The sequence below is a fragment of the Heterocephalus glaber genome, unplaced genomic scaffold (genome assembly GCF_053883595.1).
Source record: "Heterocephalus glaber isolate CG9 unplaced genomic scaffold, H.glaber_assembly_v1.0 deba00001472, whole genome shotgun sequence".
Taxonomy (NCBI): domain Eukaryota; kingdom Metazoa; phylum Chordata; class Mammalia; order Rodentia; family Bathyergidae; genus Heterocephalus; species Heterocephalus glaber.
Window position 1 is genome coordinate 25,937,779 of NW_028258315.1, and position 15,027 is coordinate 25,952,805.

The following is a 15,027-nucleotide window of genomic DNA, read 5'->3' on the forward strand; positions in this document are numbered from 1 at the left end:
TGATAAGCCACACTGTCCTGCCTTTTCTGAGTGGGGCCCATGGGGAAGGAGAGAGCATGGCAAATTGATTGTGTTAATGAGGAGCCACTCTCCCACTGAGAAGGGAGAGAGCAGGAAAATCAATGGAGAAAGGTCTTCTGGAGCTATATTACAGTTGTTGGTGATTGAGGACAGCTTACAGTGCCAGCAAGGGACCCTGTTCAGAGGGGACAGATGCTGAAGAGAGAAAATCTCATTGAGAACCAACCCACTGTATGGGTGCCCAGCAACCTTGGTGGCACAGATGTCTCCGGTTCTGTGGTGGGATACTCTCAGGATTGCCCTTTGGAGGAGAAGACCTTATCAAGTGAAAGACAGGCCTGTTCAAAAGAAAACTTGTTTTTGCTTAATGCATACTTACTGAGCATATGTAGGTGTTTTTTTCTTTTCTCTGCAAGTTGCAGCCACATTTTCTGAATTGGTTACACCCAACACTTGCCCCTCAGGATGATGCTTCATAGGAAAGGAATATCACGGTCAGATTTCAGGGATGTGCTTTCCTGTGGACAGTCACTATGAACAAAGGCACACCAAAGTCGTAGACGCCTTGCTGTACAGAATTTACTTACAAACACTCCTGTGACCTACACTTGAGAATAGTGTGCTTCTCTCAGATAGCACCTAAGGCCATGCTGAAGAGCTGGAGTACTCCAGAACACCCAAAAACGTGTTAGCAAACCCAACAGGAGAAGGACTAGATCCATTAGTGCTTGGTCACAGAATTGTCAAAGTTTGGCTGCCACAATGAGATATTATTGCATACCTATTGAGAGAACTAAAATTAAAAAGATTGATAACACACAGGTTGGAAAACATGCAGAGCAACAAGAACTGTAATAAGTCACTGATAGAACTGCAAAATGATACAGCTCTTTGGAAATAGACTGGTGATTTCACAAAGCATCACACATACACTCATGTATACAAACACATACATTATCCAGCAAATCTAAGTTAGGGAATTTTTCCTGCAAAAATGAAAACTTAAGTTTGTACAAAAACATGGATGTTTATAGCATCTTTGCTTACAATTACTTAGAATATGCATGCTGGCTGATATTTTGTGAGACTGCAGTAGCTCAGCTTCTCTCTTCCTTTTCAACTGAAAACGATCATAGGTGGTTAACAATAGTTGGTGTATGGGCCGGGGATTTAGCTCAGTGGTTCCGGTGCCTGCCTCATAAGCACAAGGTCCTGAGTTCGATCCCCAGTACCAAAAAAAAAACAAACCCACAAAAAACTGGGCAAGATAAGTCCTGTTAAACAATAGTTGGTGCACGGGCAAAGGAGTAAGTGACTAAGCAGGCCAGTCTGTGGCACATAGCCCAATCCAGGATGGTTTGACCAACATATGTTCTAACAGAATTTACTCAACAGCAGCAGGCTTGCTTCATGTTTTGTGTCTCCATGTCGTAAATTTTCATCATGACCCTTTGGGAAACCCACTGAAATGTCTTTGTCCTGTCCTCAGAAGCAAATGGTTTTTTTGGCTTCTTTAAACTTTCCTGCACATATCCCTTCTTGGTCTTGGTGGAGCACAGGCAGGAGGGAGCCTTTGTGCCTCTTCCAAACGCCTGGGTGTGGTGACAGATGGAAGCTCAGTAATGGAATCTAAAGCTACCGAATAGTAACAACTCTCGGAAAATAAATGCACCCTGAGAAGTAAGCTCTTTGAGAGCAGCCCATTCCATCACACTTTCCCGACAGCCTGCCTAATATGTGATGGCAGTTCTGTGGCAATTCTTCTTAATTTCCTATTACAGTTAATTTATTTCCTCTCCAGAACATGCCATCTGGGGTTCTTTTTGCACACGCAAGGGAAGAGAAGCCTCAGACACTGAGTGGATGCCACACATCTTGAGCTGCCCTTGGGATATCGGCTTTTGTGAAAGTTAATCTGCCAGAAGGTAGGAGTACAGCAGGAAGGGTTTGGATTAGAGTCCCTATTTAAGCCTCAAGAGCAAAGAAAGGCGTTTACTGTCACAAGGTGAAAAACACTGGGGAAATGCCTTCCACCATGGATTCATACTGTTTTCAACCAGACCTGAAATCACCAACTTTTCTGTACATTCCTGCAGAAGACCAGCTTGAAACCGCACTGAGCAGGCTTTAAAATATTATTCAATTGACTTATAATTTGGCTATTGATTAAAATTATAAGTCCGTCCAAGACCTACGTGTGACTTGTTAAATGAGCCTTCAGCTGGCGTATGGAGACAGAATTCCTTGTTCCACTGGTCAAAAGTGAGACCTCAGTGATCAATGAGATTGTGACGTCTTTACTAGCAGGATGACACTGCAGCTGAAGAATTATGATTCTGTGCAGCCATTCTCCCAGATCAAAGGTTAGCTAAAGATAACGCAAGTACACCGCTTGCCTTGAAAGCGCAAGGACCTGAGTTCGATCCCCTTAACAAAAAAATAATAAAATAAAAAAAAATAAAGATAACGCAAGTGGCTTGTTAACTATGACCTATCCTTTGCAAAAATGCAGTTGTTCCTTCCTTTTACAGCCTAGCTCATTAGTGCCTTAAGTCCCACTATTTCTTACATCTGCCTTTACACCCTCTGTTATGTTGTGTGGTCAATAAATACTGACAAGTCCAAAGGTCGTGGTCTTAGCCAAGAGAGACCTAAGATCAGATCCCGGCCTCCCAAGTAATAAACTATTGTTTGTTCTTTATTCTTTGTATATTATTCATTCATCCTGTGCTGTATCCTCAGTCAGGTGATAGGGCATCCCCCAATAACCAATTGGGCAGTCACTTGATACATTCCTACTCCCAGTCTAGGGTCCAGTGCTCACTGTGTGTGATCCAAACTCTGTTAGGAGAGCTAGGAACAGGACCACACTCAGAACTGAGGGGACACAGCTGAGGGCCCAGGGAACACAAAGATGGCCCCAAACTGGTCAGCCCGTGGATGTCACCTTCAGGGGAAAGAGGCCATGGGAGAGGGGCTTATGTGGCCTGCGGCACCCCTGGAGTGGACAGCAAATAAAACCAAGTTTCAGGATTATGTAGTTGGTGCACTGAGCAGAGTATGGCTCTACTCATGCTTATTTTTAATACTAACTTTTAAATTTTTTCATTTTTATTAATATGTTTCCAGTACACAATGATTACTTTCTTTTTTTTTTTTCACAATGATTACTTTCATCATGGGAAGTTGGTACGTATACATAAGGCATCTTAATTCTTTTTACTTCCCCTTTCCACCCCCTCCCTCCCTTATCCTTCCATCTCTCTCTTTTGTTTTTCTGTACTGGGAATCGATCTCAGGACCTCACGCTTGGCAGGCAAGCACTGTGCTGCTGAGCTCAATCCCCGGCCATATCCCTCCACCTCTTGGCTCCCTTCCCATTTGCAAAAAGTCCAGCTCTCTGTTTTTTATTATCTGTCTTTTATTTTGTTGTTTAAATCATTTGTACTTCTGGTTTGCCATATAAGAGAAACCATGCAATCTTTAAGCTCGTGTATCTGATTTATTTCATTTATGCTCGCTCTGGCTAATACATGTGGAGTCCAAACACCTAACCACCTGTCAGAAAAGGCTGAGACTTTTCTTCTCCCAAAGAGTTTGAAGAATGACTCTATAAATCTGTAAGTGGTCTTTGCAATATGGGGTGGTAGAAAGGACACAGATTTTAGGGCTGTAGACCTAGATTTCAATACCAGCAGTGTGTTCTTCCATTCGTTACTGAGCTTCAGCCTTCCCATTCTCCAGACAGACCACATGCAGCTGGGATAATGGTCTCACTGCTGAGCAGAGTGGATGTGGCTGGTTCCCACAACCTCTCTCTCTCTCTCTCTCTCTCTCTCTGAGCTATATCCCTAGATTTAATTTTTATTTTAGGGCAAGGTCTCTCTAAATTGCCAGACTGGGCTTGAACTTGCAATCCTCTTGTCATAGCTTCCTAAAATGCTGGGATTACTGGTGTGGGCCAACATGCCCATCTGCTCATGTTCTTTTCCTCAATTTCAGCATTTACCCCTACTGTCATTGCCATATGATTTGGTGCTGGTCTGTGTCTGTGTTTGTTCTCTCTCCTGAGCCAGTCTTGCACCCCTTGGAGAGAAGGCCCTCGTGTGTGTGTGTGTGTGTGTGTGTGTGTGTGTGTGTGTGTGTGTGTGCAGTGGTGGAGATACTTAACGGTGAGTGATAAGACCTTCATTTTCCCCACACAAGACTACCCTTTATTAATCTCAGATGTCTGCTAACAGCCACTGTGGTCCCTAGAACTGCACAGCAAAGACCCTGGGGGTGTATATATGGCCCCCTCAGAAGGTATGAACTGGGGCCCCTACACCAATGTCAGCCAGCGACGAGACTTCCCCTCAGCTCAGACTTTCTTTTTAATTAGTTCAAGTTTGTAGGCTTCAAGTCATTACAAGATGATGCTGGTGGATTATAGTGCAGTAATTTAAATGTAGGCACAACTGTAATGTCTGAATTACAAAAAGTGTGATTGTTTCATGGTGCTGTGGCTTCCCAGGAGCTGGGAGCACCCAGCCAGCTGCCTGGCTGCTGCTGATAAGAGCTGCTGCACCCCACCGCTGGGCAAGGGGGTCTGTGCCACAGCTCAGATGGAAATGATGCTTCTCCTGCTGAGCTGGGACAGAGCATGCAAACCTCTAGGATCCCTGCCTTGTGGTGGAAGCTGTGCCTTATAATCTCTCCAGCTGGAAAGCAGCTTGTTCCTCCCTTGCTGAAGGTAGCAATCCATGGTTTTATAGCTGCTTTTATTTGCTAAGGTCTGTGCTCTCTGATGAGGGCCTCTCAGAGGAAAAAACTTCCTCCTAGTGCCACCTTTAGAACCCAGAACTCTGTCTTCATCCAGCCTGAGTTGCTCAGTATGCCTTCTGCACAAAGCAGGGAGTGGGGGAAGGTGACAGAGAAAGGGAGCCATCAAGGTTGGACCTTCACAGAGCAGTAGCCTGAGAGTACGGTTGCTCATGGGCCAGGGCCTGTGAGAGAGCAGACATTTGTTTATCCATCTTGTTATCAAGTAGTTTCTTTAGAAATGGCTTTGCAATCAAAAGTGTTCCAGGTCCTTCTTGCCTCAAGCAAAGAATAGGACAAGACAAGCCAATAATGGTACCAAAAGTTTATTTGAAAAGTGCAAGTTGAATGGTTATGGGAGAAATGAGCTCTGCAGAACAAACAGGCAGAACAAGAGAGAAAGAAGGTAAAAGAAAAAAAAAATAGAAGTACACACATTGTCTGAGAAACGTGGCATGGGCTATTGTGGGAACTCAAGAGAGCGAATTTCCCATGATGGCCAGTTTTCTTTTATGTCATCTACATCTTTTGACAGAAGTTCTACATACGGGGTCCTGGCATCACCCTGAAATCTTGTGATTGACAGGTCCTGCTCATTTCTCCACCCAGTGTTGCCATGCCCTATCTCCCATTATCAATCTGACGCACACATAACACATTCACTCACACATTCACACTCACACATCACACATTCACACACACTCACACACATCATACTCATACAGTCCTCATGGGCCAGGGCAGCTGGCAGCATGGCCTTGAGGCTCACGCCAGTCCTCTCTTGAGTTTAATCAGAGACACAGAACCACTAGGCAATCTGGCTACATAATTCTCTGACCTGGTGTAAAATGAAAGCACAGGGTCCCTTCTTTCCACATGGCTATCTGGGTGGCATGCCTGTGAGGCCACAGATGTCATCCAAGGGTGACTGGGGAAGGTAGCTCATGCTACACATGGGCCATGGCTGGGACCCTCTACTCCTCTCCTTTTCCAGATGGAATCTCCTGGAAGTGGCTTTGCCGTGAAGTCTTGTGGGTCTGTGCACTGCTCACAGCAGCTGCTGCCAGAAAAACAAATCAGAGCTGCTGCCAGGATGCAGAGAACAGCTTTCCCACTAAGGAACATCTCCTCAACTGCATTCTAACCATGAAGCTCACTATGAGGAGAGTTTATAAAAAGAAGGGCTGGGAATCTAGCACCCACTTGCTCCTGTCTACAGCACTGGATTTCTCAGATGCCTGGCTCTCTGGGTCCTGTCGGGATCCACTTTTCCAGCTCAGCACTTTGTTTCGTTGAGGCTGGGGGAGGACCTGGGCAGAGGCTGGTGGAAGCCTGTTTTTTCCTAGGCGGAGCGTGTGCGGAACTGAAGTCAATATGGCTCATGGGCAGAAATCTGATGGATTGAATGGCCCGCAGTACAGACTGTCAGCACATACCATTTGCCAACAGACCTTTCCATGTGTCACAGAGGTCATCATTTTTTTTAATCTGCAGGCTGTGGGGGGCTGGGATCTTGCCTCTACTACAACTCAACAAAATTTTTTTAAAAAACAAACACAGTTGAAAAATGAACAGACTTGAATGAGCATTTCTCCCAGGAAGCTATATAAATGGCCAATAAGCACACGAAGATGCTCAATGTCACTGTCATCAAGGAAATACAAGTGAAAAAACATTGAAGAACTGCTCAGCACTCATTAGAATAACTGGAAAACCCACCCCCAAAACAACAAGTATTGACAAGGATGTGGGGAATTAGAACCTTTATGCTTGCTGGTGGGAATGTGAAATGGTATAGCTGCTGTGGAACACAGTTTGGTGGTTTTCAGAAAGTTAAACATGATCCAGCAATTCCAATCTGGCATATACTTAAAATCAGTGACAGCAGGGGCTTGAATAGGTATTTATACCCACAGTTCTTGGCAGTATTATTCACACCAGCCAAAAGATGGAAGCAACACAGGTTTCCACTGACCAATTAATAGATAAAAAATGGGTAGACATGGAATTGCATATCTAGCTTTAAAAAAAAGGAAATTTCAATCTGTGTTACAGTGTGGATGAAACTTAAGGACGTTATGCTAAGTGAAATTACCCAGTCACAAAAGGATAAATCCTATATGATAAGGCCCTAGAGTAGTCAAATTCAGAGACAGACATAGAGTGGAGTTTGCAGGAGTCTGGGGGAAGGGGATCCAAAGCTATAGTTTAATAAGTTTATAGAGTCATGTTTGGGATGATGAAATAGTTCTTAAAATGTATAGTCATGATAGAAAACATTATGAATATACTTACTACAAACGAACTGTACACTTAAGATAGTTAAAATGGTAAATTAATTTTATGTGCATGCCTTTATCTCTTCTGTATGCTGTAACTGAATACCACCACCTGGTAATTTACAAAGAGGAAATGTTTATTTAGCTCTTGGTGCTGGAGGTTGGAAGTCCAAGAGCAGGGTTCAGCGTCTGCCCAAGATCTGACTAAACCTCATCATTTCCCAAAGTCCTCATCTCCAAATACCACTAGTATGTGACTCTGGGGATTAAATTTTTAACACATGAATTCTGGGGTACCAATACTCAAACTATAGCAGTATATATTGCTACAATTTAAACAAGTAAAACAAAATGAAATACTTAGGTGTAAATCTAACAAAACATGTAGAGATGGTCCTCAAATTACAATGGGGTTATGGCTTCATAAACTCATTGTAAATAGAAAATATTGTTAATTCAAAAATGTATTTAACACACCTAACCTACCAAACATCCTAGCTTAGCAGCATGGCACATCGTAGACTGTCAATCATTTTCCCACGTGATCATGTGGCTGCTCAGAATCTCAAGATAGTGTCCTACCACGCATTGCTAGCCTGGGATCAAAATTCAAAGTATGGATTCCATTGAATGATACAGCTTTCACATCCTCATAGAGTTGCAAAATCTTAAGTGAAATCACTGTAAGTTGGGGGCCATTGATGTAGGACTAGTGTACTAAAAATTAAAATGCTATGAAAAAAATTAGAACTCCAAATAGAGAGATGTGCTGTGTCCATGGGGCTGCCATTCCCAGTGACAACAATTCTTTATGCTGGCCCTCCGCCCATGCCCTAATCACAAAGAGGAGCTGATTCCATCCAATTACATTTTAAGAAACAACTAGCAGAGAAATAGACATCAAAAGGTCACTGTGAGGAAGGAGGCCAGGCTAGGCAGGCATGAGCCACAGGGAGGCACAGTTCTTAGGGACTAAGAGATCAAGAAAGAGAAGCAGTCAGATGTTTTTTCTCTCTATTGACTGCGTTCTTGGTGTGGTTTTTAATTTTGATGTAGTCTCATTTATTTATTATTTTTTGTTGACTGCGTTTTTTGGTATCAAAACGCAGAAATCATTATCAAGGCCAATGCCATAAAACTTTCCCCCTATGTTATTTTCTAAAAGGTTTAGGTCTTTGACCTATGAAGAGTTAATTTTTATATATGATATAAGGTAAGGGTCAAGCTGCATTTGTCTGCATCTGGATATCCAACTTCCCAACATCATTTGTTGAAAAGACCACCATTCAGTGGTCTTGGTACTCTTTCTTGTTGGAGATAGTTTGACCATGTATTGGAAGGCTTCTTTTCTTTTCTTTTCCTTTCCTTTCCTTTCCCTTCCCTTTCCCTCTCTTTCTTTCTTTCTTTCTTTCTTTCTTTCTTTCTTTCTTTCTTTCTTTCTTTCTTTCTTTCTTTCCTTCCTTCCTTCCTTCCTTCTTTCTTTCTTTCTTCCTTTCTTTCTTTCCTTTCTTCTTCAGGACATGTTTTATTGGAGGCAGACTACCCCAAATACACAGAGGAATATAACCACTGAGAAGAGAGCAAGTAATAATTTAGCAACACTATGCATGATTAAGTAACCTTTTGAGAATGACACTATTCCTCCAGGAGAAGTTAATACAACTGGCCTTGATATAACTATTTACGAATACATAGCAGTTACAGAACAAGAGGAATGATCCACACAGCTCCCCCAATCTAGTAAACAAGAAAAATACGGTTAGAGCAGAAGCAGGTGATAATCTGACAAAGAAACACAAGGATACACAGCAATAGGTATAACATACCACTGTCACAACAAACCAATGGTTGATTTTTATGTTAAGTTTGGACCAGACAGCTCATGTACTAAGCCTGTAGAAAACAGCAAGCGTCAAAGGCATCTAACAGGAATAAGAATTATAACCAAAGATAAAAGGAATTCATCCTTGGCATCAAGCAAAACCATTATCAAAAGTTAAAACTGATTTGAGAAAAATGAATATAAAAGATGAAAACATATACCTCAACCCACTGGTCTTCCTTCTATATTACAGTGTAACTGATCACACTGATCCCTCCACAGAAATGTTAAGTGGTTTCACCTTCACAGGCCCTCAGCCCTTCACTCAAGCCCATCATCTCTCCAACTTGTGATGTTCCAGTAGAACTTTCAGTTTTCTCTCCTTTCAAGCATCCTGTACTCTTTTGTTTTTTGTTGGTTTTTTTTTCTGGTACTGGGGATCGAACTCGGGTCCTTGCACTTGCAAGGGAAGTGGCGGAACCACTGAGCTAAATCCCCAAGCATCCTGTACTCTGGTAATACTGGACCAGCTGGTATTTCCCAAAGCCAGCCCGTCCTTTCCAACTCCTGCCATTTTGTTCATGTCCTCTGCCCTTGGAAGAGCCTACCAATGCTTCAAGTTTCACTCATTTTATCTTTCAGCATTCCCTGATCCTATAACCTATAGTCTCCATGGCATTCTTTTCTGCTTTTAACAAAATCCTGTTATGTCTTTGTTGCTATTGTTATCTCCCTCATGATACTCTAAATTCCTTAAAAGAGGATAATTAATTCATCTTGTAGCTTCTACAAGGTCAAAATTAAATTAGTAGCCCCAATGAGAAATGTAAATGTATTGTATACCTAAAATGTACCAATAAAGGAATTTAAGGAAAAAAAATTAAATTAGTAGTAAGTTGCTGAATTAGTGATAGAAAATATTCATAGACCAAAAACTCTCAAAAGAACATACAAGTGTTTTACAAGTCTAATAATTCAACTATCCACCATTCTGATTTATATGTTCCTCCTTCTGTTGATAGGACAAAGCAATACGTAAGAACCCAGGAATTACTCTGTAGAGAAGACAAATCAAGACTGTAGCCTAGAAACACTGGATACCACTTTTAGTCATCTGGGCAGGTCGCTTTACCCTGTTCTTTGTCTGCTTCCTCTGTAACTACTTACTTTTTTACAAAAGTTGAGCAATGAGCTCTTGGTTACTTTAGGTAGTATTACATTGTTCAGAACACCTTTTTCCTAAAAAACACTGGTTGGAATATCTCTAGCCTCAGTTTAACATAACTAGCAATGGTTTTCCTGATTTATACAATACCTACCAAATGCCAAAAGATTATTTTCTGTTTAATTTCAAAAGCACCGCCCCCATGGTACCAGGAACTGAACCCATGACATTGTAGAGGTGAGGACTTTACTACTGAGCTGCATCTCTAGCTCTTTTTTATTTTTATTTTTATTTTTTCTAGCTCTTAAAAAAAGCAGAACTTTTCCTATTTTCACAGGTTTCTTTAAGGCTCTGAAACCATGGCCTCTGGCCACAACACAATCCTAATTTATAAAAGAAATAGGAGTATCAAGATACATTCTTAAGAGTAGAATGTATTTACAGGGATGGTTTGTGATAGTCTCAATGAATAAAAAAGAAACCAAATTCAGATGGGGAGCACTGAAACAATAAAAGGCCATATGAAGTCTCAAAAAAGAAGAGTGTCTAGTTGGAACACAGAAAGTTTAGAGAATTTTTAACTAGTGACATACGCCAAAAGCCTTACAAAGTGTCTTGGTTTTCTAGGGCCTCTTGCTTCATTATTCTTCCCTTTAGCTCTTCTACTATCAGCTTTACTTTTCTCCCTGACAACTCACCTTCTTTTATCTCCAGGCTTACATCAGAACTTGGTAGAGGACTCACCTCAAGTCAGGGGCAGACCCTCCACTCTGCGGACATAATTCCCAGATATGGTTTGCAGAATCCCTTTTTTACATTCTAAATTTATAATCTTATAAACAATACAAAGAATACAAAGTTTAGATCTTTGAGCGAGAACCAAGAATCTGCACTTCAGAATTTCTGCATCTTTAAACCAACAAAAATAACGATGAGGGATTTTTTTGTCAATCCACTTACAAAAAAATTCTAAGCACTGCAGGCAGAGATAATCTTTACAAAACAAAAAACTCAATAACCAAAGGCAAGCCAACAAACCCAAGCATGCAGCTAGCTAGCACAGTAATTTTCTAGCGGTTGTTTTTCTGGGGCTATTTCAATCGCAGCGATCGATCGGGCGAACCAGTCCTTGAACTCGGGTCTGTGCTTGCAGTACTTCAGAGTTAGGTGACAGAATAAATAAGTTCTTTCTTTCCCCTCCTGTGGACACTTCATCCACCTGTTGCAACACCTGGAAAGTGGCTTTCGGAATCTAGGGAAGGAGCAGCACCGTGATCTCTAAATAATTCAGCCGGGCTATTTTCCTGATAAATTTTGGCCTCATTCATTTTCATGAGGCTGCCTTGGAGGCAAGGGTGTGCGGGCTCCTGTTCACCTTTGAAAAGATTCTAGCAGAGGCATCGACAGCTGTGACTTTCTGGACTTACGAGGGGCTCGACAGTTTGAAGACTCGAGCATTTAGAGAAACGCACGGTTCAGCAGAAGCAGAGAGAGGTGCGCGAGCTCGGGCGATCGGGACCGGGAGAGCGGGGCAGCCGTGGGGCCAGGGGGCGGCGGGGAGGTCAGAACCGCGACGGAAGCGCAAGTCGTACACGTTGAGCACCACTAACTGGTCAGCCCCCATCCTCCTACCCGCAGCCGCCGCCGCCTCGTCCGAAAGCCGCTTGCTCTCGGCCGGGTCGAGGCCGCTCCCACCCCGCGGGCGCCTCGGGGGGTCCCCGAGCCGGGCACTACGCGTACAGCCCGGCCCGCCGCAGCCGTGGCGGAAGCATCGGGCAGCCGGGCCGCTCCGGGGCGCTGCACACAGAAGCCGGTGTGAAGTCAGGGCCGGGCCGGTGGCGGGCCCGCTCCGGCTCAGGCGCCTACCCTCGGCGGCAGACACGTGGGGAAAGGCGGGGTCTGAGTGAGGGGCGGGCGCTAGGCGCCCCGGAGGCTGGGCCGGCCGGGCAGTGCCGGGCTGAGCTCCTCTGCGCTCTTCTTCTCTACTGTCGCACCTCGGTATTTAAAAATCTGAGGGGAGGGCTGGGGATTTAGCTCAGTGGTTCTACCGCCTGCCTCGCAAGCTCAAGGTGCTGAGTTCGATCCCCGGAGGGTTTATTACTTATTTATTTATTTATTTATTTATTTATTTATTTATTTATTTATTTATTTGATACCGGGATCGAATTCGGGACCTTGCGCTTGCGCGGCAGGCGCCAGTAAATCCCCAACCCTGGAGGGTTTATTTCTTGTTTTGTTTTGTTTGGTGCCAGGGGTCGAACTAGGGTCCTTGAATTTACGAGGCAGGGGGCAGAACCACTGAGCTAAAACCCCGGCCCTGGAGGTTTTATTTCTTGAATCTCATGATACCCTGTGGATTTTGAAGTCTTTCTGCTAGCACTGCTCTGGTTGACTACTGTACTTTTGTAGATAGTTTTAAAATCAGGAAGCATGAGGCCTTCAGATGTTTTTGTCTTTGAGACTGTTTGGCTATTCAGGGTCCCGGGAGATTTAATATGAAATTTAGAACAGATATTTCTATTTCTGCAAAAAAAAAAAAGGCATGATAGGGATTATACTGACTCTGAAGATTGCTCTGGATAATACTGTCATCTTACCAGTGTTGTCTTCCAATCCATGAACATTTGATATCTTTGCATTTGCTTGCATTTTCTTTCCCTTATGTCAGTAACATCTTGTAGTTCTCAGTGTATGTGCATTTTGCCTCCTTGGTTAAGTTTATTTCTAAGTATTTTATTCTTTTTTGATGTAAATGGAATTGTTTCCTTGGCATCTGTTCAGATTGCTTATCATTATCATTTAGAACCACAACTGATTTTGTGTGGTGATTTTGTATCCTGCTGCCTTGCTGAATTTATTTATTAGTTCTAACAGTTTTTTCCCTTGTGCAATCTTCAGGCTTTTCTACATATAAGATGATGTCTGCAGAGATAATTTTACTTCTTCCTTTCACGTTTAATGCTTTTCATTTCTTTTTCCTGCCTAACTGCTCTGGAAGAAAGTAATTTCCAGCTTAAATAAAATGTATGTGGGAAGTCCTCCACGCTCTGTAGAAGTCCCTGCTCCCACGGTGCAGCCCTAGGTTTCACTGCCTCCCTCTTGTGTGTCCTCGGGGTACAGGCTCCATGGGCTTCTCCAGAAGGTACTGTTGCTTTCAAAGTGACCTTTACTTCCACCTCAGCTAGACGTCAGTACCAGAGCAAGGGATGGGATTTGTCAAGTGTCCCTCTCAGACCACCCACGACATGAGTGCTTTGAATGAGGAATCTGGTGTCAGGAAGTGTTTTCCTAATAGAGGAGGACAGAGTGCTGCATTTTGGGCTCTCTGCCTGGGAGGGTTTGGCTTCACTGTTCTTGGAAGAGCACTTTTGTTCAGCTTCTGACCTCCTCTCACAGGACTGTTGTCTTGGGTCTGTCTCCTGAAGACCCCAGGCTTAGCCCTCCCTGTGCTCTCTCTTTCACTCTGATATGTTCTTTGAATCAGGTGAAAAAATTCTCCCAGTAACCACCTTTCTCTAGCTGTGTTCCCTATCCCCAAGGTGTAGCTGGGGAGAGCCCTCTTCAGCTCCCATGCTGGATCCACTGGGTTTCTGGTGGTCAGCACTGGAGTAGGAGAGCAGAGTGCCTTCCAGTGAAAACTGGGAATCTCTGTGAGAGAACAGGCCTTGCTAGTCAGTCTTTTCCTCACCTTAAATCCATGCTATTATGTTCTATCTGCACATTCCATGCTTAATTAATTTGGCCATTTGTGTTCAACTTAAAAACTCTGGAAGAACCATTTGTTATTATTAATAGATATGAATATTAAAATCATTTGTTAAATAGCTATTTGGTCCAGGTGTCATTCTAGACACTCAATTTATTCTTAATATTTACATGTGTAGTTATTATTCCTACTCTACTCAAGAGCAAACAGGCTTGTTTGAGTTTTTTACTCTGTTCCCCAGGGCTGAGTGTAGGTAAGAATTGTGTTTGGTTGACTCTTAAGTTAAGCCCATTACTCTGTATTATGGTTTATATCTAGGTGTCCCCTCAGAGCTTTTCGGTGGTGACTAGATTGTGGGGGCTGGGGGTTATTACAGTTGACTTGCAGTTAGGAGGTGTGATCGAGTCAGAAGAGGTGGGTCACTGGGGTCATGACTTGGAAGAGTTTATTTCCCTCCCTGGCTCCTCTTTTTGCTCTTTCTGCTTCCTGTCCACCTTGCCATGAATGGCCTTCCTCTGCCAGACCCTTCCACCATGCCACTTCTGTGTGGAGCTGGCCAACCATGTAAGGACTAAAACCTCAACAAACTGCAAGCCAAAATAAACCTCTCTTCCGTTAATTTTGTTGTGTTGGGTATTTTGTCCCAGCAAGGAGGGAAGTGACTATCCTGAATCTATTACTTGGGGTATATTTGGAGAGCAGAAAGTAGAGATTCATCCTGAATCATTCATTCTTCCCTGGACCCTCAGAGATCCTGGTGTGGTCACGCGGAAGACGCCGAATCACCCCGCTGCAGCAAGGCAGGTCTGCCCACACCCTACCGAGGTCCTGAGTGGCACAGAACACGCCGAATCAGCCCGCTGCAGACAGGCAGGTCTGTGCACGCCCTACCGAGGTCCTGAGTCGCGAGGAAGATGCCGAATCACCCTGCTGCAGACAGGCAGCCACCTGGTTCCACACTACAAAGACGCAGAGGACACCACACCACCAGACCAAGGTACTGAGTCCCGCTGCTCCCGGCCCAGAGGCAGGGGCTTCTGAGCCGCCGTCCCACTGCTCCTGGTCCAGAGGAAGGGACTTCCCGGCCACCATCCCTCCCGCTGCTCCCAGCCCACAGGAAAGGGCTTTTGGGTCACCATCCCTACCGCTGCTCCCGGCCCCTGTCCCACCTCACCCAGCTCAGAGGAGGTAATCCGTGCAGGCGCTAACAGCCCCCCGCCCCAGTCGAAATGAG

At 43.9% G+C, this 15,027-nt stretch overlaps 1 long non-coding RNA gene across 4 annotated transcripts in view; it reads left to right on the top strand.

Moving 5' to 3' along the window:
- Positions 1-11,995: 11,995 nt before the first annotated feature.
- Positions 11,996-15,027, top strand: part of LOC147826283 (uncharacterized) — a 58,269-nt gene continuing 55,237 nt past the window's right edge. For 3 of the 4 annotated variants that reach the window (XR_015439413.1, XR_015439414.1, XR_015439412.1), the window contains exons 1-3: positions 11,996-12,085; positions 14,316-14,357; positions 14,543-14,790. This is a non-coding gene — a long non-coding RNA (uncharacterized LOC147826283). The remainder of the gene's footprint in view (positions 12,086-14,315; positions 14,358-14,542; positions 14,791-15,027) is intronic. The other variant, XR_015439411.1, reaches the window with a different exon arrangement.